This window comes from Narcine bancroftii, chromosome 10 (assembly GCF_036971445.1).
Source record: "Narcine bancroftii isolate sNarBan1 chromosome 10, sNarBan1.hap1, whole genome shotgun sequence".
Taxonomy (NCBI): Eukaryota; Metazoa; Chordata; class Chondrichthyes; order Torpediniformes; family Narcinidae; genus Narcine; species Narcine bancroftii.
In genome coordinates this window covers 94,785,754-94,807,693 of record NC_091478.1, presented here as the reverse complement: position 1 = coordinate 94,807,693, position 21,940 = coordinate 94,785,754, and the positions used below count along the sequence as shown (strand labels likewise).

The window sequence follows — 21,940 nt, the reverse complement described above, 5'->3', positions numbered from 1 at the left end:
CTATGCTCCGGAACTATGAGAAATACAATAAACACGAGGTTACGCATGATACAATATAACTGGATACACAGGCTATACATCACACCTCAAAAGTTAAATAAATGGGACCCAACAGTATTAGATAGATGTTTTCGCTGTAAAAAGGAAATGGGAACAACAATTCATGCAATTTGGACATGTGAGAAAGTGGAAAAATTTTGGGAAGATCTAAACCAGATATTAAATAAAATCACAAAAAGCAATATACCAAAAAACCCAGAGATCTTCCTCCTAAGTAATAAAAGAAACAAAGAATTTGGACTCGATTTGGATGGAGCACAAAAAAGATTTGTTATGATAGCCCTTGCTGTAGCAAAAAAATGTATTATGTCAACCTGGAAATTAGAAGACAACTTGAGAATACAACAATGGTATATAGAAATGAATAAATGTATTCCATTAGAAAAAATAACATATAATTTAAGAAATAACATTACAATATTCGAACAAATATGGGAGCCATACATGAAACACAATGGAGAAATCCTACCACCTAAAATGACAGGAAAAGATAACGAAAAGAACTGACTCAGTAAAATTTCTTGTTTATTTTTATTAAGCGACAAATTTAAAAAGATGGGTGTGCCACTTCTTAAAAAAAAAAAAAAATTTTTAAAAATGTGACAGAGCATTGGTCAGTGAGGAGTGTAAATTTCCTACTAGTCAAGTAGTGCCTCCAGTGCCTCATGGCTTCTACAATGACTTGAGCCTCCTTTTCCACAGAGGCATTTCTGAGCTCATGGTCTTGTAATGTGCGAGGGGGAGGGGGGGGGGGGGAAGAAATGCAACCAGCCCACCCACCTGGTTGAGAGAAGCGGCCAGGGCCACATCCAAATTGTTGCTTTCCATATGGAAGGGTACATTCTAGTCCACTTTGTGCATGGCGGCTTTCACAATGTGGTATTGGAGGTAGTTCAAAGCCGTGTGGGCTTTGGCCGAGAGGGGAAAAGAAGTGGCTTTTAAGAGAGGTCAAACCTTTTCAGCGTATTGAGGGATCTACTGGGCGCAAAATGAGTAAAACCCCAGGCATCTCCTCAGAGCCTTCGTGGTCCTGGGAATGGGAAGCTCTAATAGGGGGCGCATCTTGTCAGGGCCAATGATGCCGTTCTCCACCACGTAGCCAAGGATAGCCAGATGTTTAGTCCTGAACACGCACTTGCTAGAGTTATAAGTGAGGTTCAGGCCCTTCGCTGTGTGGAGAAAACTCTGAAGGTTGGCGTCAAGGTCCTCTAGGGTATGGCCACAGATGGTGATATTATCAAGGTAGGGGAAGGATACCTTTAACTCATTGACCATTCTGTCTATCTGCCTCTGAAGATAGAAACCCCATTAGTAATACCAAAAGGACCCTCTAGAATTCATAGAGATGACCGTTAGCCTCAAATGCCATGTATGGATGGTCCTCGGAACGGATTGGTAGCTGGTGATAAGCAGATTTCAGGTCAGTGGTCAAATACACCTGATACCACGCAATATCATTCACCATGTCTGCAATTTAAGGGAGGGGGGGGTAAGTGTCCAGGAGTGTGTACTGATTAATAGTTTGGCTATAATCAATTACTAGCTTGGTCTTGTTTTCTCCTTTTACCACCACCATTTGTGCTCTCCACAGGCTAGTGCGAGGTTCAATGATACCTTCATTGAGTAGACTTTGTGCCTCAGACTTTATGAAGTCTCGATCTGCTGTGCTGTACCTCCTGGTTTTGGTAGCAATAGATTTGCAGTCTGGGGACACATTCGGGAAGAGAGGTGGTGGGGGGTCGATATTCTGTGTGGAGAGGCTGCATGTGGATTCTGATTTTAGAGGCCCTCTGTTCTGAAACATTATGGGGGGAGGGGACCAGAATACTCCAAAGTCACACTTAAGTTGATACAGGAAGTCCAGACCCAACAGCACAGGAGCACACAATTCATCAAGTACATACAGGTGTATTTTACAAAATTCCCCCCCCCCAACCCCAAACGACACTATACAATGTTCTTGAATATGAGTGGAGTCCAAACTATTGGAAGGATACATCTTTAGGTTGTAATCTTATACAGTCCATAAATCTATGAAGCTTTCAGTAGAGCCTGTGCGATTAGGCATTAGTGGAGTGTCCGTTTACCTTAACAGTCACTATAGAGTTGCTAAGCTGGTGAGGTCTGTCCTGATCTAGAACCATTGAGGTTAGGACTCTGGAGACTCTGTACTCCTCACTTGAGTGGCCCCCACCGTCGCGGGTTTCCCACGGGTAAGAAGATGTCGACCTTGTGGCGCAGCAAGATGGCCACCCTCCTTCTTTCTCCTCTGATGATGGCACCGAGTTTGAATTTGAATCACAGCAAGATGGCCACTGAGCCTTTTCGTGCCATTTTCTTACAGCCACCCTCCTATGGTGTGCAGCGCAGCAAGTGGGGGTTCAGGCAAATTTGGGGCTGACCGTTTGGGGCTGGAATCCGATCCGGGAGTGGCTTCCCCTCACACAGCAAACCCTTGCCCAATATCCTTTCTTGCCAGGCAACGAGATAGGGTTTAGTGGCTCACTGCAGAAAAAGTACCCCCTAGCATGGGAGCCCTTCCCTAGCACAGGAAGTGGCAGCCATTGGGGCAGGGGTAGCGGGAGCAGCTGGTCCTTGGAAGAAGTCCTCTAGGTGAGCTCACTCGCTAGCTTCGAGGTCGTCGTTCTCAAGCTTGGCAAGTTCAACGTGGCTAGCCAGGTCCTTCTTACCCGACAAAAGCAGTCCATGTACCTCGAGTGAACCCCTGCGACTCGGGTGACCCGGATCTGTTCTTTCTCATGAACACGGCCCGTAGCCGCTTCGTACCTGCACTTCTTGGCAAATGTCCACAGATCCAGCAGGTAGTCATCGATGGTCTCGCTCCTGGCCGTTGGCAATGTAGAGTGAGTCAGTGCCTCGCTAGGACCTCGTTCTGCAACTTCTGGTACCTAGCCTTCAAAGCCTTGATGGGAGTATCATATGTAATGACTGCGTACCCTTTTGTTCCTACCTTTGAAATGAGTGTGGACCTCCTGAGTTCATTGGTGTGGAAGACATCTCTGGTTGCGTTCAGGAAGGCCTAGAAGCAGTCTAGCCAGTACGTGAACTCATCAGCCACATTGGGGGACAGAGGGTCCATCAACAGCAGATCAGGCTCGAGTAGCGCTTCCATCTTCTAAGACACACATGTCAAACTCTGGCCCGCGGGCCATTATATTTGGCCCGCAAGATCATTTCAAAAATGTATTAGAGGTGGCCCCCCCTGCAGCAAGAGCCGATGCTGTTTTTTGGTAATGTCACCCCCACCATCCTCCCCCTTCATTGCACATCCTCCCCCATTGTAACACGAGAAATTGTAACACGAGAAGTCTGTCGATGCCATCAGCCGGCAAGCCAGTTGGCAGGCTCCCCGCACAACCAGTCACTTCTCCCACCTGTCGAGCGGTGCGGCGGATGGGCAAGCGCCTGTGATTTCCTGTCGGCGCGACGGGCATGGCAGGCTGCGCATGGCCCCCGGGCAGCGCAAGCCCCACGCGACTGGCACCGGACGGCCCTTCCACAGCGCGAGCGCACTTTTCCCGGTCGCCATGGCCTTCAGCGCTTGCACCCGCGCGGACCCCAGGGACGGCTGGTTCGGCCCTGCACGTGAAGAGAGAGATGGTGGCTGTCCGCAAAGGCTGATCGGCAGCGCGGTGGGCCTGAGTGGGTGGGTAAGCAGGGGTGGGCAGAGGGTGTAGGTGAGGAGTAATGGGCAGGGGAAGTTATGGTGGTGTGAGGGGCAGTTAGAGGGAGGGATGAGTAGAAGGAGGGGTGGATAGGGAAGAGGTAAAAGGGGAGGGGCAGGGCGAGTAGGGGAGGGGTGATTAGAGGGTGAGAGACGGGTAGAAGGAGGAACAGGTTGAGGGGAGAGGCAGTAGAGGGGCATGTACAGGATGGGGTGGGTAGAGGCAGAGCGAGTGGAGTGAGGGGTGAGTAGAGGTTGGGTAAAGGACTGGTCAGGTAGCGGGATGGTGGGTCAAGGGTGAATAGAGGCCTAGAGCCTGAGGAATGAGCAGGAAATGCTGAGTCCTGATGCAGGCCAAAATGGACACAGCCTGTGAATGCTGACTACATCTCCACAGGGACCAAATATGTTTCCCTCAGGTCAAGCAAAGGGTGAAGTTGAGCTACCTACTCCTGACCTGTAACATTATCCTCCTAAAGTTATATCCTAAAGTTCAACATTACAAAACAAGCAGATGTTGTTGAAAATTTTCAATAAATATTTAGTTCGGACCTCGACTTAGTCCAAGTTTTTAATTTTGGCCCTCCGTGAATTTGAGTTTGACACCCCTGTTCTAGGGAATAAGCTAATAAAATTGTAGCATGAATAAAAGCTCACATGACTGGAAGGAGAACATATGCCTTTATTAGCTTATAACTGAGGGTAGGGTCTTAGAGTGGTCTTCGGAAGGGATCAGGGTTTAGGGAGGAAACCAGGGTTATATATGGGTTGATGGGGACAGAGCCAGCCATCAGTACAACACACCACCAGTGAATCTCTGAGCGGTGGCTGGAGCTGCTGTGGGTGGGGCGACTGTTGCTGTGGCACTGCCCCACATAAATACTGGCAGAGCAATGGTCATGTTCCCTACCCATAATCTCCCTCTGCTGCATTTTGAGCCGCTTCCCCTGTTGGCCGCCCATGCCCTGACCGCCAGCTGCCCCTGCCCTGAGGGGGTCCTAGAGGGAGACGAGTGAGTGAGATAGGATGCAGGTGATGGCATCATCGCAACGTCATCTGCCAGCCCCGTGCCAGCCGCTTGCAGCAGCTGTACATTCATGCAGGGCGGCGGAGCGCAGTGCTCTGCTGCTGACCTTTCCCCAAGAGGGATTGCACTTGGCGCCTTGGAGCCAGCCAGGGTGCATTCATGGAGGCAAGTCTCCCAGTGTAAGGTCCGAGAATCTCCGCCTTTACGCTCTGGTTTTTTGACTGTAAGAAAGAGCCTATGTATAGCTGTGTAAAGAGCAAAATTTACAGAGAATAGAAATACAATTAGCACCAAGCAGATGCAACATGATGGTGCTATTGTAAGGTTCATCCAGGAGCCTGATGCGTGCAGGGAAGAATCTGTCTTTAATCTTGTTGGTGCGTGATTTCATATTCTTGAACCTTTTCCCCGATGGGAGGAAAGATAAGAGTATGTACGGGGTGTGATGGGTTGTTCAAAATGTTGGCTGCCTTTCCTAGGCACTGGGAGATGTAGATGGAGTCACAAAGGGAAGGATGTTTATGTGATCTTCTGTGGTTTCTTCTGCTCCTGGGCAGAACAACTCCCACACAATGCAGTGATACATCCAGCAAATATGCTTTCAATGGTGCACCTATAGAAGTTGATCAGAGGATGCAATATCTCTGGTTCTCCAGTGAGCTCTGGATTATTGACTACAGCTGAGCCTTCAGCCTTCAATACCTCAGTGCGAGACAAGAAGCTACAAACTCGAGGCCTCTGTTCCTCACTCTGCAACTGGATCCTTGACTTTCTCATTGGAAGACCACAGTCAGTACAAATTGTAAACAACTTCTCCACCTCCCTAATCATCAACACAGGCGCACCCCAAGGATGCGTGCTTAGCCTACTGCTCTACTCCTTATATACCCATGAGTGTGTGACCAGGCACAATTCCAACGTCATCTACAAGTTTGCCAATGACACCACTGTTGTTGGCAGAATCACATTCAGTAATAACAACAACCTTGAGCTCAATGTCAGCAAAACCAAGGAGATGATTGTGGACTTCAGGAGGAAGACAGGAGAACACAACCCAGTCCTCATTGAGGGCTCAGTAGTGGAGAGGGTCAAGAAATTTAAATTCCTGGGTTTCAACACCTCATCTCTGAGGATCTGTCCTGGAGCCTCTATGTTGATGCAATCACAAAGAAGGCTTGCCAGCATCTCTACTTTCTGAGGTGTCTGAAGTGGTAGATTATGTCACTGAAGACTCTTGTAAACTTCTACAGGTGGACTGTGGAGAGCATTCTGGCTGGTTGCATCACTGCCTGGTATGGAGGTGCCATTCTCAGGGTAAGAATAAACTCCAGAAGGTTGTTAACTTGGTCTGCAACATTACAGACACCAGACTTCACTCCATCGAGGACATCTATATGAGGCAACGTCTTAAAAAGGCAGCCTCTATCCTCAAAGACTCCTAGCACCCAGCCCGTGCCCTCTTCACTCTGCTACCACCAGGGAAAAGGTTCAGAGCCTAAAGATGAACACTCAGCGGCACAAGGACAGCTTCCTCCCTCCTGCCATCAGATTCCTGAATAATCAATAAACCAAAGACACTGCGTTACTTTTTGTACACTTATTATTTAAATTTTTTATAGCAATGTCGTAAGATGATTATAATATGCATGTTTACACCATGATGCTGCCACAAACATCGCATTTCCTGATTTGTTCAGGACGATAAATCCTGATTCTGAGACACTGGGGACATGCTGAACTTCCTAAGCCTTTCTTGACTATTGACATAGTTACTTCAGGTCAGATCACTGAAAATGTTTGGTTCCAAGATCTCCTCTTCAGTGCTATTGATATGGATTAGACTGTCTCCGTCTTGAAAGACAGATTATTGTCTTGGCACTGTGCCTCTCAATCTCCTTCCTCAACATTATTTGATATTTAACCTGTTACTGTGTTATTGTCAGCAGAGATAGAGTTGGAATGGTATTTGGCTGTGTCGTTGTGGGTGCAGAGGAAGTATCGTGGAGGGCTGAATGCACGTGGTTTGGTGTTGCATGCGATCGTGAAGGAAATGTTGTTCCCCACATTCACAGATTGTGGTCTGTTAAACAGGAAGTTAAGGATCCAAGTGCAGAGCGGGGCACTGAGGCCCACATCCTGAATTTTGGGGATGAATTTGTTGAGCATTATTATATTGAAGGCAGAGCTGAGGATGATGAAGACTAATCTGACAGGAATATCCTTCTTGGTCAGGGACCCTGGGGGGGGGGTCTATGGGACTATCCAAGGAGGGGGGGGGGGAGGAAAGTTGATTGCACCTTTCCTTGGAAAGCAGGGATGGATCAGCGGGAAATAGCTCCTAAGGCAGTGATGACCAACCTCCCATGAGAATGGGACTTAATGCCCACAACGTTGCATTTGGTTGGCTTCAGCCTTCGAAAAAGTTGAGAGTGAATGGGAGGATGGACTAGGTATAGAAGAAAGATTGATGTGTACTTCATACCTTTGGTAGCACCAGTCCAGCACCGGGATTCCATGCCTGGGAGTTGGAGGGATGAAGTATTCCATGAAGGGGTTGATGGTCTAAAAAGTTTGGAGACCCCTGTTCTAGGCCAATCTGAAAAAGGACAGTGGACAAATTCAACTAGGTCAAAGTTGGCTGGGAGGTTGGAATTCATGTGAGCCATGACCGGTCTTGTAAAGCACTTCATGATGGTGGATGTCAGTGACACTTGTTGGTTGTCATTTAGGCAGCCCTTTTCAAACAGGTGAAAACTGTGGCCTCTGAGAGATGTAAAAGGTATGTGAGTTCAGCCCCCCGATGATCTGCACAAAATTTAAGGACTTCTTGGGATTTGGGACATTTTCCATGGATTCACTTTCCGGAAGGCTGACCAGTCTTCATCAGTAGTGACTGTGAGAATATTTCACTTAAATGCTAATAATATACTGTGGATGCACATGGAAATGCATGAATTAGGAAAGAGGTGCAAATAGTAGAGGTGAGTATGACAACCTGTAAAGAGACTTTTTTTTGAAAAAATTCGACAGTACTGTGAAATTACGTCATCAAGGACCAGAGTGAATTGATAAAATAGAAGCACAAGAGACTGCAAATGCTTTACCTGGGGCAGTGTGATTTAAAAGAATTTGGATGGAGGTGAGCTTACAGAGGTTTGTAAAATCATGTGGCTCATAGATATTGTCACAGTTATTTCCCCTTGAATTACGCAGGGATCCCCAAACCTTTTAGACCATCAACCTCCTTCCCCCACAATGCAATATTTGATCTCTCATTGACCTCAGGCATGGAATCCTGGCACTGGAAGGGGATTGGGGGGGGGGGGAGGGAGATGGGGGGCGGTGTGCTAAAAAGTTAGAAAGAACACATATATCTTTACGCTCAGTCTGTCAACTTGTTCATTCTCAACTTATTCAAAGACTGAAGACAAATACATCATGCCAGCCAGCAAGTCCAGCTCTCGTGAGAGGTTGGTCACCACTGCCATGGACACTATTTTTTTGTTGATCTGCTGTAAAAGTTCAATCAACCGCCATTCCCCTGGCATTTAATGACCCCTTGGATAACCTCATCGATATCCACCACTGATTTAAGGGAAAGAAAGATTTAAAATGGTCCTAAGGGGCAGATTTTTCAGGCAGCGGGAGGTGGCATATGGAACGAGCTGCCAGAGGAATTGCTGGAGACCAGTACAATTATAACATTTAAAAGAAATCTGGATAGGTACAGAGTTGGGAAAGGATTGGAGTAATATAGGCCAAACATAGGCAAAGGGGATTCAGTCAGTATAGATGAATTGGGCTGAAGGGCCCGTTAGTTTCAACAGTTTAGTGTGAGGCATTACAGTTTTGTAAGAACAATGAAGAAATGACAGAAGGGAAAATAACAATCAGAATGGATCAGAAGGACCTGTGTTTATGGTTTAAGAAAGCCTTCAAAGCAATCCCAGCATGGGGGCTGGGTAGGGTGGCCATTCCAAAGGAGGACATGCATTTGTTGTGTTTGCAATACTGTTTAATTTGCAATACCATTTAATGTGGTTCGAGCTGTGTTAGTTGCATGACTGTGCAGCTAAACACCACTCAAGCCACATCAAGTTTGTTAAGGACTTGGCTGTGATGGGCCAGATTAGTAAGAATGATGAGTCAGCGTACAGAGATGAGGTGCAGTTGCTAACACACCGATGCACAGCCAACAACCCGAATCTGAACATTTTTTTAAAAAGATGGTTGTCGATTTCAGGAGGGCCCAAGGGGACCATGCTCCACTAGCGGCTCCACCGTTGAGGTCATCAAGAATATCAAGTTCCTTGGAGTGCACTTGGCAGAGAATCTCACCTGGTCCTTTAACACAAGCTCCATAGCCGAGAAAGCCCAGCAGTCCCTCTACTTCCTGGGAAGGCTGAGGAAAGTTGATCTCCTACCCTCCATCTTCATTACATTTTACAGAGGATGTATTGAGATCATCCTGCACGACTGCATCACCGCCTGGTTTGGAAGCTGTACCTCCTCAGACCGTAAGACCCTTCAGAGAATAGTGAAGTCAGCGGAAAGATCATTAGGGGCTCTCTTCCTACCATGAAGAACATTTACAACACTCGATGGAGATGAAAGGCAATAAATATTATGAAGGACTCCACACACCCCTCAAGTAAGATGCCATCTGGTAGGAGGGTACTGCAGCACTCAGGCCCTTGTGTCTAGATTGGGCAACACCTTTTTCTGAACCATCAGACTCCTGAACTCCCAGAACATTTGGGGATAGGGTACCATGGATTGTTAATGTCTATGGCTTAATATTTTAATGTGTTTAATTTCTAACGTATTTATGTAAATATGCTCTGTGGTTCTGGAGAAACGCTATCTTGTCTTTACCATGCGAGTATGATATGAACAATAAATAAAGGTGACTTGAAACACATATGTGACAGCTGTCAAAATTTTCCTAGTGGCAGCTTAGCGCTACAGCAGCTGTCAAATCCCCCCCCCCCCCCCCCCCCCACCCCCCTCCAGCAGCAAGTTCAGTCCTTTGACACCTGTCAAAGTCCTCTAGTGGTATCCTTTCTTTGGCTTGGCTTCGCGGACGAAGATTTATGGAGGGGGTAAAAAGTCCACGTCAGCTGCAGGCTCGTTTGTGGCTGACAAGTCCGATGCGGGACAGGCAGACACGGTTGCAGTGGTTGCAGGGGAAAATTGGTTGGTTGGGGTTGGGTGTTGGGTTTTTCCTCCTTTGCCTTTTGTCAGTGAGGTGGGCTCTGCGGTCTTCTTCAAAGGAGGTTGCTGCCCGCCAAATTGTGAGGCGCCAAGATGCACGGTTTGAGGCGTTATCAGCCCACTGGCGGTGGTCAATGTGGCAGGCACCAAGAGATTTCTTTAGGCAGTCCTTGTACCTTTTCTTTGGTGCACCTCTGTCACGGTGGCCAGTGGAGAGCTCGCCATATAACACGATCTTGGGAAGGCGACGGTCCTCCATTCTGGAGACTTGACCCATCCAGCGCAGCTGGATCTTCAGCAGCGTGGACTCGATGCTGTCGACCTCTGCCATCTCGAGTACTTCGACGTTAGGGATGAAAGCGCTCCAATGGATGTTGAGGATGGAGCGGAGACAACGCTGGTGGAAGCGTTCTAGGAGCCGTAGGTGGTGCCGGTAGAGGACCCATGATTCGGAGCCGAACAGGAGTGTGGGTATGACAATGGCTCTGTATACGCTTATCTTTGTGAGGTTTTTCAGTTGGTTGTTTTTCCAGACTCTTTTGTGTAGTCTTCCAAAGGCGCTATTTGCCTTGGCGAGTCTGTTGTCTATCTCATTGTCGATCCTTGCATCTGATGAAATGGTGCAGCCGAGATAGGTAAACTGGTTGACCGTTTTGAGTTTTGTGTGCCTGATGGAGATGTGGGGGGGCTGGTAGTCATGGTGGGGAGCTGGCTGATGGAGGACCTCAGTTTTCTTCAGGCTGACTTACTACAAATCCCCTGCAGTAAGTTCAGTCTGTCAAAAAACAAAATTTGGAATGGCCATCTTAGGTGGGGTGGGGGGGGAAGGGTAAGAAATTATTTCCAGTGGGACAAATTCTCAGAACTATACAACATAGAACTGGGCCCTTTGACCCACTTTTTATGCTAGCAATCAATCATTACCTAGCTGCTCTAATCCCATCCAACAGTTTAGAGTGCAGCCTTCCATACCTTGGTGATTCAAGCGCAGGTCTAGATACTCCTTAACTGCTTTGAGAGTCTCTGTCTTCACCTCCATCTCATGCAGTATGGGCCTAATTCCAAACTCCTTTGACCTCCGATCCCCTTGCTGCGTAACTGACATAAAATGTTTTTACTGTTAACTCATATGCTTGACAATAAACAAGTCAGTATCTTCTATCCTAAATCTTAAGTAATTTAGTTTTAAACCGAAAGAAATTGGATCAGAATTACATAGTTCAGCTCATCAAGTCTACTCCACCATTCAAATCATGGCTATGTATTTTCTCTCTTTCAACCTCATTCTCTTTTCTTCACCACATAACCAGTTACAACCTTGCTAATCAAGAAGCAATTAACCTCTGCTTCAAATCTAACCAATGACTTGCCACCACAGCTGTCTCTGGCAACAAATTCACCACCCTTTGGCTGAAACTGCTTGGGATAAATTCTACCACTTATGCTTTCTATATGCCTCAAAATATTTTGTACTTTTATCAGGTCTCCCCTCAATCTCCTTGTTCCAAGGAAAGCAAAAGGGCAATCAGGATGAGTTAGTAAATTGGATGAGACATTGGCTTTGCTGGAAATGCCAGAGTGGTAGCAGATGATTGCCAATTATACTGGAGGCCTGTAGTGGTATGCCTTGGGGATCAGTGATAGATCCATTGTTATTTGTCATCTATATCAATGATCTGGATAATAATGTGGTAAATTGGATCAGCAAGTTTCCAGATGACACAATGATTGGGCATGTAGTGGACAGTGAGAAAGGCTTTCAAACCTAGAAAAATAGGTTGCAAAATACCAGATTGAATTTAATATGGACAAGACTGAGGTGTTGCATTTTGGGAAGACTACCCAAGATACAACATGCATAGTAAACGGTAGGCAACTGAGGAGTACAGGAGAACAGAGAGATCTGGGAATACAGATACATTATTCTCTGAAAGTGGTCATAAAGGGAGCCCTTCATAAATAAAACTACTGAGGATAGGCATTGGGATGTTATGATGAAGTTGAAAAAGACATTGATGAGGCTAAATTTGGAGAATTGTGTGCAGTTTTGGTCATCAACTGACAGGAAAGATATCAATAAAATTGAAAGAGTGGAGAGAAGATTTCCTATGAATTTGCCATAACTTGAGGAACTGAGTTACAAAGAAGGGTTAAATAGGTTAGGACTTTATTTCCCAGAGTAGAGAAGAATGAGGGGAGATTCGATGGATGAATGCAAAATTGAGGAGTATAGATAGAATAAATGTAACCAGGCTTTTTCCACTTGCATTAGGTGGGATACAAACCAGACAGCATGGATTAAGGGTGAAAGGGGAAATATTTAAAGAGAATATTAGGGGGAACTTCTAGAAAGTGGTGAGAGTGTAGAACAAGCTGCAAGATGAAGTGGTGAATGTGGGCTAAATTTGCCCAGGTACATGGATGGGAGGGGAAAAGAGGGATATCCTCTGGTTACAGGTCAATAGGACTAGACAGAATAGTAGTTCAGCACAAACGGACTAAAGGGCTGTTTCTATGCTGTGGTGTTCTATGGTTTTAAACCCAGCCTTTCCAAACTCGCCTCATAACTGAAGCGCTCCATCCATTTTGGTGAATCTCTATTGCACCCTCTCAGTGCCAACGTGACTTTTTGTATTGTGGTGAGCAGAACATCACACAGAACTTCAGTGAAATTCTGATTAACATATTGGATGATGTTGGACCCCGCTTATAGCACTGGATAATTCTGGTTGCAAATGATTAAAAAAAGGGAACTGGATAAAGTTCAGAAACAATTTGGGTGGAAAATGCCAATCATGTGATGCAAGGCAAAAAGTTAAACAGACTGAGCTGGAGTCAAAGGGTGATTTAATGGATACTTTAATAATGTTGGAATGTTTTAATATTTGTAAAAATCAGAGGGACTGTGTCCATATGGGGAAGAGGAATAATTGAGGTTTTCAATTTCAGATAACCAATGAGAAATCAAATGAGAAAATTAAGAGGAAATTCTTTTCTCAGAGAGGAATGAGAATGTGCAACCTGCTTCCACTGGAAGGAGTGAGGACAACAGCAAGATAGGTTTTAGAGCAGGGGTCTCAAACTCAATTTACCCGGGGGCCGCTGGAGGTAGAGTCTGCCTGAGGCTGGGCCGCATCAGGTTTTCCAGAAGAAAAGCTCTTACAAAAACCTTCCAATGTTATCAATTGTCTTTATTTTTATTTTTTAACACAAAATAAGATGAAAAAATAAATAAATTAACAATTCATAAGAAAAAATATATAATCAATCAGTAATAAATAAATAAAATGAAAATAATAATAATACAGCAGATATAGAAGACTGAAGAAACCACCCTGACTGGAGACTGAATGGTGTGCCTGAATCCATGAGTGCCTTGCATGCTGGGAAATGGCAAAGGTTTGTCTGAGAAAGCTGGGCTTTCCATAACAAATTTCGCAGAGAATGCTCTCACATTGTCATAGGCAGCACTGACAAGTTCCCCCTGGCCTTGTAACTTCTTGTTCAGTACATTAAGCTCATGTGTAATATCAACAAGAAAAGCTAAGTCCATGAGCCATTTGGGATCACTTAGCACGGGAACAGCAACCCTATCTTACTCCATGAAGGCTTTCACTTCTGCTCTCAACTCAAAAAAAACCTCTTCAGTATGTTTCCCCTGCTGAGCCAATGTACCTCGGTGAAGTAGGGCACATCCCCATAATCTGACTCCATTTCCTCTATAAAAAAAAGCATGGAAACTTCTGTGCTTTAAGCTCCTGGATGTGATTTGGTTGATGCATTTCACAACAACAGACATCACATTGTCAAACTTCAAGCATTTGCTGCAAAGAGCCTGCTGATGGATAATGCAGTGCAGAGCAATGGCCTCCTCCACACTCTCCTCTTCCAGTTTTTTTTTTAACAAGTGCCACTTGTTAAAAGTGCCTCTCTGTCATTGATGGTGCTCCATCGGTTGTTATTCCAACAAACCTCTTCCATGGCAAACCGGCATTCTCAATGGCATCACACAGCTGGTAAAATATCTCCTGAGAGGTAGTCTGGCCATGCATTGGAATTACTGTGAGCAACTCCTCTGTGACTTCAAAATTGTCATCAACACCTCGAACATAGATTGCGAGCTGGGCAGTGTCAGTGATGTCTGTGGTCTCATCAAGAGTAACTGAGTATACACTGAAACATTTTGCGTTGAAGTTTCAGTGTTTAGCCGATGCGTCTTTTCCGCTTCTTTTTCTGTCCCGCTGAGCAACAACTTCTGGGTTCAGACTGGACGCTGAAGCAGGAGTGGCTGCGGAAATTGCGCATGTGCCGCGTGCATATAATGACAAATAGAAAATGCACACAAATATGCTTATATTCGCAATAAGCCCAGCCGATGTCCCGCCCCCGAGAGCAATATACCCCACCGTGATTGGTAGGTTCGTTCAGCTCCACACACAACACTGAAAAGTGCCAAACTCGCGGGCCGCACTAACATTAAACTTTCATATTAAGGCGGGGCCACAAACTATCATCCCGAGGGCCGCAGTTGGCCCGCGGGCCGCAAGCTTGAGACCCCTGTTTTAGAGGAAGGTGCTGTAGGAACCCAGCGGATCAGGCAGCACCCATGGAAATCAATAGACATTTGGCATTTTGGGTCAAAACCCCTTTTGCGTGGGCTGCTTCAGTTTCCATCATCTGCAGACTTATTATTTACCTGGATAAAAATCACCAGGGGGAAAGGAATGAAGGGGTCTTCTGACAGTTAGATGGGAAAGTCAGGAGGAGGCCCCAGTTAAGCAGTAATCCTGGTGTGGACTGGTTGACCCAAATGGTTGGACCTTGTAAAAAAGGTTAAAATTGTGAGAGACATTGATCAGGTGGACAGTCAGAATCTTTTTCCCCAGGGTAAAGTGTCACACAAAAGAATACATTTTTAAGCTGAGGGGAAAGTGATGTGCGTGTCACTTTGCTCAGTGTGGTAGAGTCCTGGAACAGGCTGCTAGGGGTAGTGGTAGAGGCAGATACAACAACGTTTAAAAGGCTTCTAGATAGACATAGAAATAAGAAGGGGATAGACATTCAAATTTAAATTTATTGTCAAAGTACATATTTAAAATCATATATAATCCTGAGATTTTTTTTTCCTTTGAGCCAGGTAGAATTATTACTTATCAGTAGTGCAGTGGAGGGATATGTATCAGGTGTAAGCAGCAGAATTTTAGTTTGATTTGCAACATCACAGACACCAGACTTCACTTCATCGAAGACATCTACATGAAGCAGTGTCTTTAAAAAAGCAACCTTTATCCTCAAAGATCCCCTCCACCCAGCCCATACCCTCTTCACTCTGCTACTATTGGAGAAAAAGGTACAGGAGCCTAAAGACGAGCACTCAGTGGCACAAGGGCAGCTTCTTCCATGCTGCCATCAGATTCCTGAATAATCAATGAACCAAACGCAAAGATGATTATAATATGAATGCACCATTTATGGTCCTGCAAAACACTGAATTCTGACATCATATTTGATACAGACACATGGGCCGAAGGGCCTTTTCCTGGGCTGGACTGATCTGTGTTCTATATAATTATTTATTCTCTGGAACCTTTACGGAAAGGAATTTCTGAGTTGCCTGCACCTGTTGTTGGGGGTGGAGGTAGAGATAAAGGTTATTGTGAGAAAAGAAGCCAAAAGGTCATTTTGTTGGCAGTGCACCTGAAGCACTGAGCAATTTTGACAGAAAGCAAGATGTAATTGCCACCTCGTCAGGTCTGTTGACGACTCGTGTACCAACTGTTCAAATGGGTGGGGAAAGTGATGATCAAATAGACTGCTTTGTCCAAGATGCGTTAAGCTCCATGTAGCTTGTACGCATGAGAAATGGTGCATAATGTTCAGGCTGAACCAGAATGTGATTCAAACTACAAATACAGCTCATTAGGAAACGATATTGGGCAGGGAAAAAAGCAGATCAGAGTTTATTTCTTTTTAATTTAATTGCAGTTTAATGCAAAAAGATGCTTTTATTTTCTTAGTTCTCTTCTGTAACTTTGGACCATGGGATTGTGATAATAAAGATTATGTGTGACTGAACTCTCGCAAATACCTCCTAAGCTTCTGGCAAGGTACAAATGTGTTGTGAATGTTGTCTGCCAGCCAGCTCTAGCTGTACCTGACCTTTGAAAATGCATTTGGCAAAAGGAAAGATAATTAAATGTATTCACAAAAGTGAAGAATTCTTACTGAGTTCAAATTAGACGATAATATTTAATTATACAAATAGACATTATTGAAGAGGTTGATGATAAAACTAACCGAATTTCAAACTGATACAAATTTTGGATTGAGTTGCTTAGTTTGTTGCAGGGCTACAAAGTCACATCAGTCCCCGAGACAAAAAGTGGTGTGTGTACAGAGCTCCATCTCTGAGCTGCAGCTTCTCGGATCTGATCAACGTCCGGCGTGGTTTCTGCCATAGAGATGTGCAAATGTAAGACTAGGTGAAGATCAAATCAGACTGATAGAAATAAAGCTTCATTTTCTGCTGACTTTCCATGAGCCAAGGACCAATTTTGTCAAGTGCCATACTGAAGCAGTCAATTTATTTCCACCAGACAGTGAGGAGATAATAAACAAATATTGAGTTTATTGTCAGACATATTGTACAATGTACATATCCCTGACATTCTTACTTGCTAAAGAAAAAAAAATGTAATAGTAAACTAATCAGATTAAATTAAAAGAGACAATAAATATATGATAGATGATAAATATTCACAATAATCCTTGTGCAAAAAAGTGACTTTCAATGGAGCAAACAGTCAATAATTAGTGTACTAAGGGAGTATCAAGAGTCTGATAGATGTTGGAAAGAAACTGTTCCTGAAACTTTAGGCTTCTGTATCTTCTGCCCGAAGGTATAAGGGTGAAGAAAGTCTTTTATGATGTTGGCTGCCTTCTTGAGACAGCGCCTCACATAGGAGTCTTCAATGGAAGGGACGTCAGAGCCTCTGATGTATCTGACTATTTGCTGCTATCTGCAGCCTTATGCATTCCTGAGCACTTGCATTGCCAAATTAGGCTGTGATGCCACAGTCAGTATACTTTCTACTGCATCTGAGAAGATTGATAGAGTAACCGATGACATGCCAGATTTTTTCAGACTCTTTAAAAAGTAGAGTTGTTGGTATGCCTTCTTCATGGTTGCCTTGATATGCTGGCACCAGGAAAGGTGTTCTGAGATGTAGACTCGCAGGTTCTGAAGATTTTGACCTCTCCAATCCTCTTCTCATCAATGCAGATGGGTGTGTGGTCTCTTGGTCTCTCCTTCCTAAAATCAACAATAAGCTCCTTTGTCTTTGTGACATTGAAAGCAAGATTGTAATTCTGGAACCATCTCACCTGCTGCTTGATCTCCATCCAGTTATTCGGCCAACAGTGGTGGTGTCCTCAGTGAATTTATAGCTTGAGTTGGAGCTGAACTTGACTGCACATTCATGTGTGGATGACTGTAGGCAACTAAGCATTCAACCTTGTGGAGCTCCTGATATTTTGTTACTGTGAAGCATGATTATGACTAAATATGAACCTGGCATGCTGGCACAGTTCTGACATAAAATGAGGCTATACAGCCCATTGAATTCATAGTGGCCTCCAGCAATGCAATGTCACTTACCATTCTTGCTTCCACAAAACCCAGGAACCTAGTCTCTCTCATCACCTCTCATTTATTTCTTTTGCTGCTTAACTACACTTATGGATAATTTGCAGTAGTAATGAGCCAACGAGCACATCTTTGGATTATGGGAGGAAACCAGAGCACTCTGGGAAAATACCAAGGGTCACAGCCAGAATGTGGAAACTCAATGAAGGTAAGATCAAAGGTGGTCAATGGAGCACCCACCACTGTGTCATTCTGATGATAAAATCCAGTAACTCCCTCAGAAATGAGGACAATAAACAGACCTGTTGTTTCATAGTTTCACCTGTAAATGATGCAAAGACAATAATAATTTTCCACTCTTAAAAACACAATTTGTGAATGTGAAAGGCTCTGTACACTTAAAATCAACAGTCAGCTCTGATATGATCAGGCTGTCTTTCTTTCGACAACACAAAGTCTACTTGTTCAGTAAACACTGGCCGAGGTGAAGCAGAGTTCATTTATTTATTGGTCAGTTGGGGGACGTTGCTTTCCAACTTCAGGTGGAGGTCATAAACACCGACATTGAGGCTTGAAGTGAGATGTCTGTCATGTGAAATCTGGGGGTGAGCCAGTTAGGGAGGGACAGTTGGGTGCCATGGTGTCCCACATTTAATACCTCATTCCTGCCTTTCCTGCATTAATTGGGGTGGGTGTGATGACAATTACAGGTAATTGCTACACGTCAATATAATTATACATAATTATTTGCAGTATAGAAATTTCCCTGTAATTATATTTAAATATAAATCACATTAATCTATGAATGTAATTAAATGGAATTGTGTTCTGATTGATTTGTTTCTTTCTGCTTCAGTTTAATTGCTTTCTTTGTGGATTTTCTGTCTAAGTCTTTCCTTCTTTCATTCTCCTTCCTCTTTAATTTTCATTTGCAATTCTGTCAATATGAAGTTTATTTTTGATGTCAGGATGAACCAGGGAAAGATAGTCTCACTGAGCCTGGGCAGGGAGAATGAACAAGGAGATTTTTATTTTTCTCAGGCTGTGGGCGTTACTAACAAAGGCAGCAGTTATTGCTCAGCCCTAATTGCTCCTGAGGAGGTGGTGTGGAGCCAGCTGCAGTCATTCTGGTGAAGGTGCTGCCTAGGTACTATTGGGGAAGAATTGAACCTAGCCATGGTGGAAGATCAACAATCTGTTTCCAAGTCAGGGTGGTATGCAATACAGAGAACCTGTGGATAATGATGTTCCCAGCACCTGCTGCTCTTGTCCTTCTCAGTGGTGGAAGTCATAGGTTAGCTCATCCTGCCAAAGTAGTCAGGACGAATAACTACATTTTATAGACAGAATACATTGCCACCCCTATGCCAAATGTTCAGGATGGTGACTGGGTGCCATTGTGTGCGTTGTTCTGGATGATATCTGGCAAGTTAGAATAGCACTCACCCAGACAGGAGGAGTATGTTCCATCCTGCACCTGACTTGTGTTTGTAGATGGAGGAATGGCTTTAAGGTGTGTCACTCACTGCAGGACACTCATCCTCTGGTTTGCTCACTGTGTTTATGTGGCTGGAGTCACAAGAGACTGTAGATATAGTCATCATGATGTAAGGTTTCCACCTGCAACGTCAACAGTTCTTCTCCCAATGATAATGCTCAGCCGCTGAGTTTTTCCAGCAGACTGTTCATGCTGGGATTCTTGTCAATCGAAGATGTGGGTTGTGGGGGACATGGTGATGGAATTCTGTTGGACATAGCCATTGCCTGACACTTTGGTGATGTGGACATCATTTGCTGGTTCTCAGCCCATGTCTTGAATATTTACCAGATATTGTTGCATGAAGACATTTGCCTCTTCATTTCTAAATGAGTTCCAGAAAGGAAATGAACATTAACAAATTCATCAGTGAGTATCCCCACTTCTAACATGATGGAAGGAAGATTGAAGCTGGTTGGCCAAAAGTCAATGCGCTGAGGAACTCCTGCACTGATGTCCTGGAATCGTGTGAGGTCTTGATAGGGTGGGTATAGAGAGGGATGTCTCTTCTGTTGGGGAATCAGGAACTGGAAATGCTGTAAAAGCAAGGTGTTCTATCTTTTAGTCAGTAGGTTTTTTAAAATCTCAATAGTCATGCCAGGTGTACAAAAGTATGATGGGTATAAGTAAAATAAATGCAAGCAGCTTTTTCCACTGAGTTAGGGGAGATAAAAACTAGAGGATTTGGGTAATGGTGAAAGGGGAAAAATTTATGGGGAACTATGAGGAGGTTGGGGAGGTCCTAAGTGAATACTTTGCATCAGTATTCACAAGAGAAAATGACCTTGATTGCGGTGAAGTTGAAATTAAATAGCACTGTGTGCTGGACAATGTGGAGATTAAGGAAGTGGAAGTGTTGGATCTTCTTAAAAACATCAAGATTCTTAAGTCCCCGGGGCTGGACGCGATATACCCCATGCTGCAGTGGGAAGTGAAGTGAGAGAATAGATAGCTGGGGCAGTGGCTCTGATCTTTGAATCTTCTTTGGCTGCAGGAGAGGTGCGAGAGGATTGGAGAATGGCAAAGGTAGTCCCTTTATTTTAAAAAAATGTAATGGGGAGAATCCTGGTAATTATAGACTGGTGAGTCTTGTGTCAGTGGTGTGCAAACTTTGGAGAGGTTTCGTGAGGATAGGATCTAGGAGCATTTGGTGTTCAGTCTACTCAAGGATAGTCAGCATAGCTTTGTGAAGGGAACATCGTGACTCATGAGTCTAATTTAGTTTTTTTGAGGAGGTAAGAAAAAAAAATTGATGTAGTCTACATGGATTTTAGCAAGGCATTTGACTAGGTCTCCCGTGAGAGACTCATCCAGAAAGTCGTGAGGTACAGAATCAGTGGAACCTTGGCTGTGTGGATAAAAAATTGGCTTGAAGGAAGAAAGCAGAGAATAGTAGTAGAAGGAAAGTATTCTGCCTGGAGGTCAATGACTAGTGGAGTGCTGCAGGATTCTATTCTGGGAACCCCTGCATTTTGTGATTTTTAAAAAAAAAAAAAAAAAAAAAAATTACCTGGATGAAGAGGCAGAAAGATGGGTCAGTAAGTTTTCAGATGACATGAAGGTTGGAGGAATTGTAGACGGAGCTGAAGGTCGTTGAAGTTACAGGAGGATATAGACAGGATGCAGAGTTGGGCAGAAAAGTGACAAGTGGATTTCAATCTGGATAAATGTGAGATGATGCATTTTGGAAGGATGAACCAGAAGGTTGAGTACAGGGTTAATGGTCATTTACAAGAGTGTGGATGAACAGTGGGACCTTGGAGTTCAAATCCCATCCCTCAAGGCCGCTACACAGGTTGATAGGATAGTTAAGAAGGCCTATGGAATGTTGGATTCATTAATAGTGGGATTGAGTTCAGGAGAAGACATGTTGCAACTCTACAAATCTCTGGTAAGACCACACTTAGAGTATTGTGTTCATTTCTGGTCACCTCATTATCAGGAAGAATGTGGAAGCTTTGGAGAAGGTATAGAGGAAAGTTAGCACATTATTGCCTGGATTGGGAAACAAGTCTTATGAGGCAAGGTTCGCAGAGCTGGGACTTTTCTCTGGATTGTAGATGGATAAGAGGAGACTTGATAGAGGTCTTCAAGATTATGAGAGGCAGATAGCCAGCATCTTTTTCCCAGGGCAGGAATAGCAAACACCAGAGCACCTAAGTACAAAGTTAAGGGAGGGAAGTTTAGGGGAGATATCAGGGGTAAATTTTTTTACACAGAGTTGTGGGTGCCTGGAGTGCCTTGCTGGGTGGGGATGATGTTGAAGGCTGAAACATTGGGACATTTAGACACATGGATGGAAGAAAAATAGAGGGTTATGGGTAGGGAGGGTTTAGTACTTTTTTGGGCAGCACAGTGTCGAGGGCTGAAGGGCCTGTACTGTGCTATATTGTTCTTATTCTAACTTCTTCACACAAAGAGTGGTAGGAGTGTGGAATGAGCTGCCAGCTCGATTGGCGAATGTAGACTCAATTTTGACATTTAAGAAAAATTTGAACAGATACATGGATGGGAGGGGCATAGGGGGATATGATCTGGGTGCAAGTCAGTGAGACTAGGTAGAAAAATAGTTTGGCACAGATTAGAAGCGCTGAAGGGCTTGTTTCTCTGCTGTAGTGTTCTATTTCTATACCATATCGATCTACAACATGAAAACAGGCCCCACCTCCCAACTGGTTCATGCCAACCAAGCTATTCCCATTTGCCTGAATTAGGTCCTTATCCCTCTTCTAAACCTTTCCTTTTTCTTTTTAAAATACTTCTTTTTAAATT

The 21,940-nt window shown here is 44.4% G+C and overlaps 1 protein-coding gene and 1 long non-coding RNA gene across 3 annotated transcripts in view; one reads left to right on the top strand and one right to left on the bottom strand.

The window, feature by feature from the left end:
- The window catches only part of LOC138744999 (uncharacterized), an 80,698-nt gene that overhangs the window by 8,660 nt on the left and 50,098 nt on the right, over positions 1–21,940 (top strand). The gene's annotated exons all lie outside the window — the stretch shown is intronic.
- Positions 1–21,940, bottom strand: part of cebpg (CCAAT enhancer binding protein gamma) — a 115,922-nt gene that overhangs the window by 55,658 nt on the left and 38,324 nt on the right. Inside the window, exon 1 of one of the 2 annotated variants that reach the window (XM_069901996.1) lies at positions 7,255–7,278. The exons of the other annotated variant lie outside the window; for it this stretch is intronic. The gene's annotated coding sequence lies outside the window, so the exon portion shown is untranslated. Of the gene's footprint in view, positions 1–7,254; positions 7,279–21,940 lie in introns of those variants that run through there. 2 annotated transcript variants of the gene reach the window in all.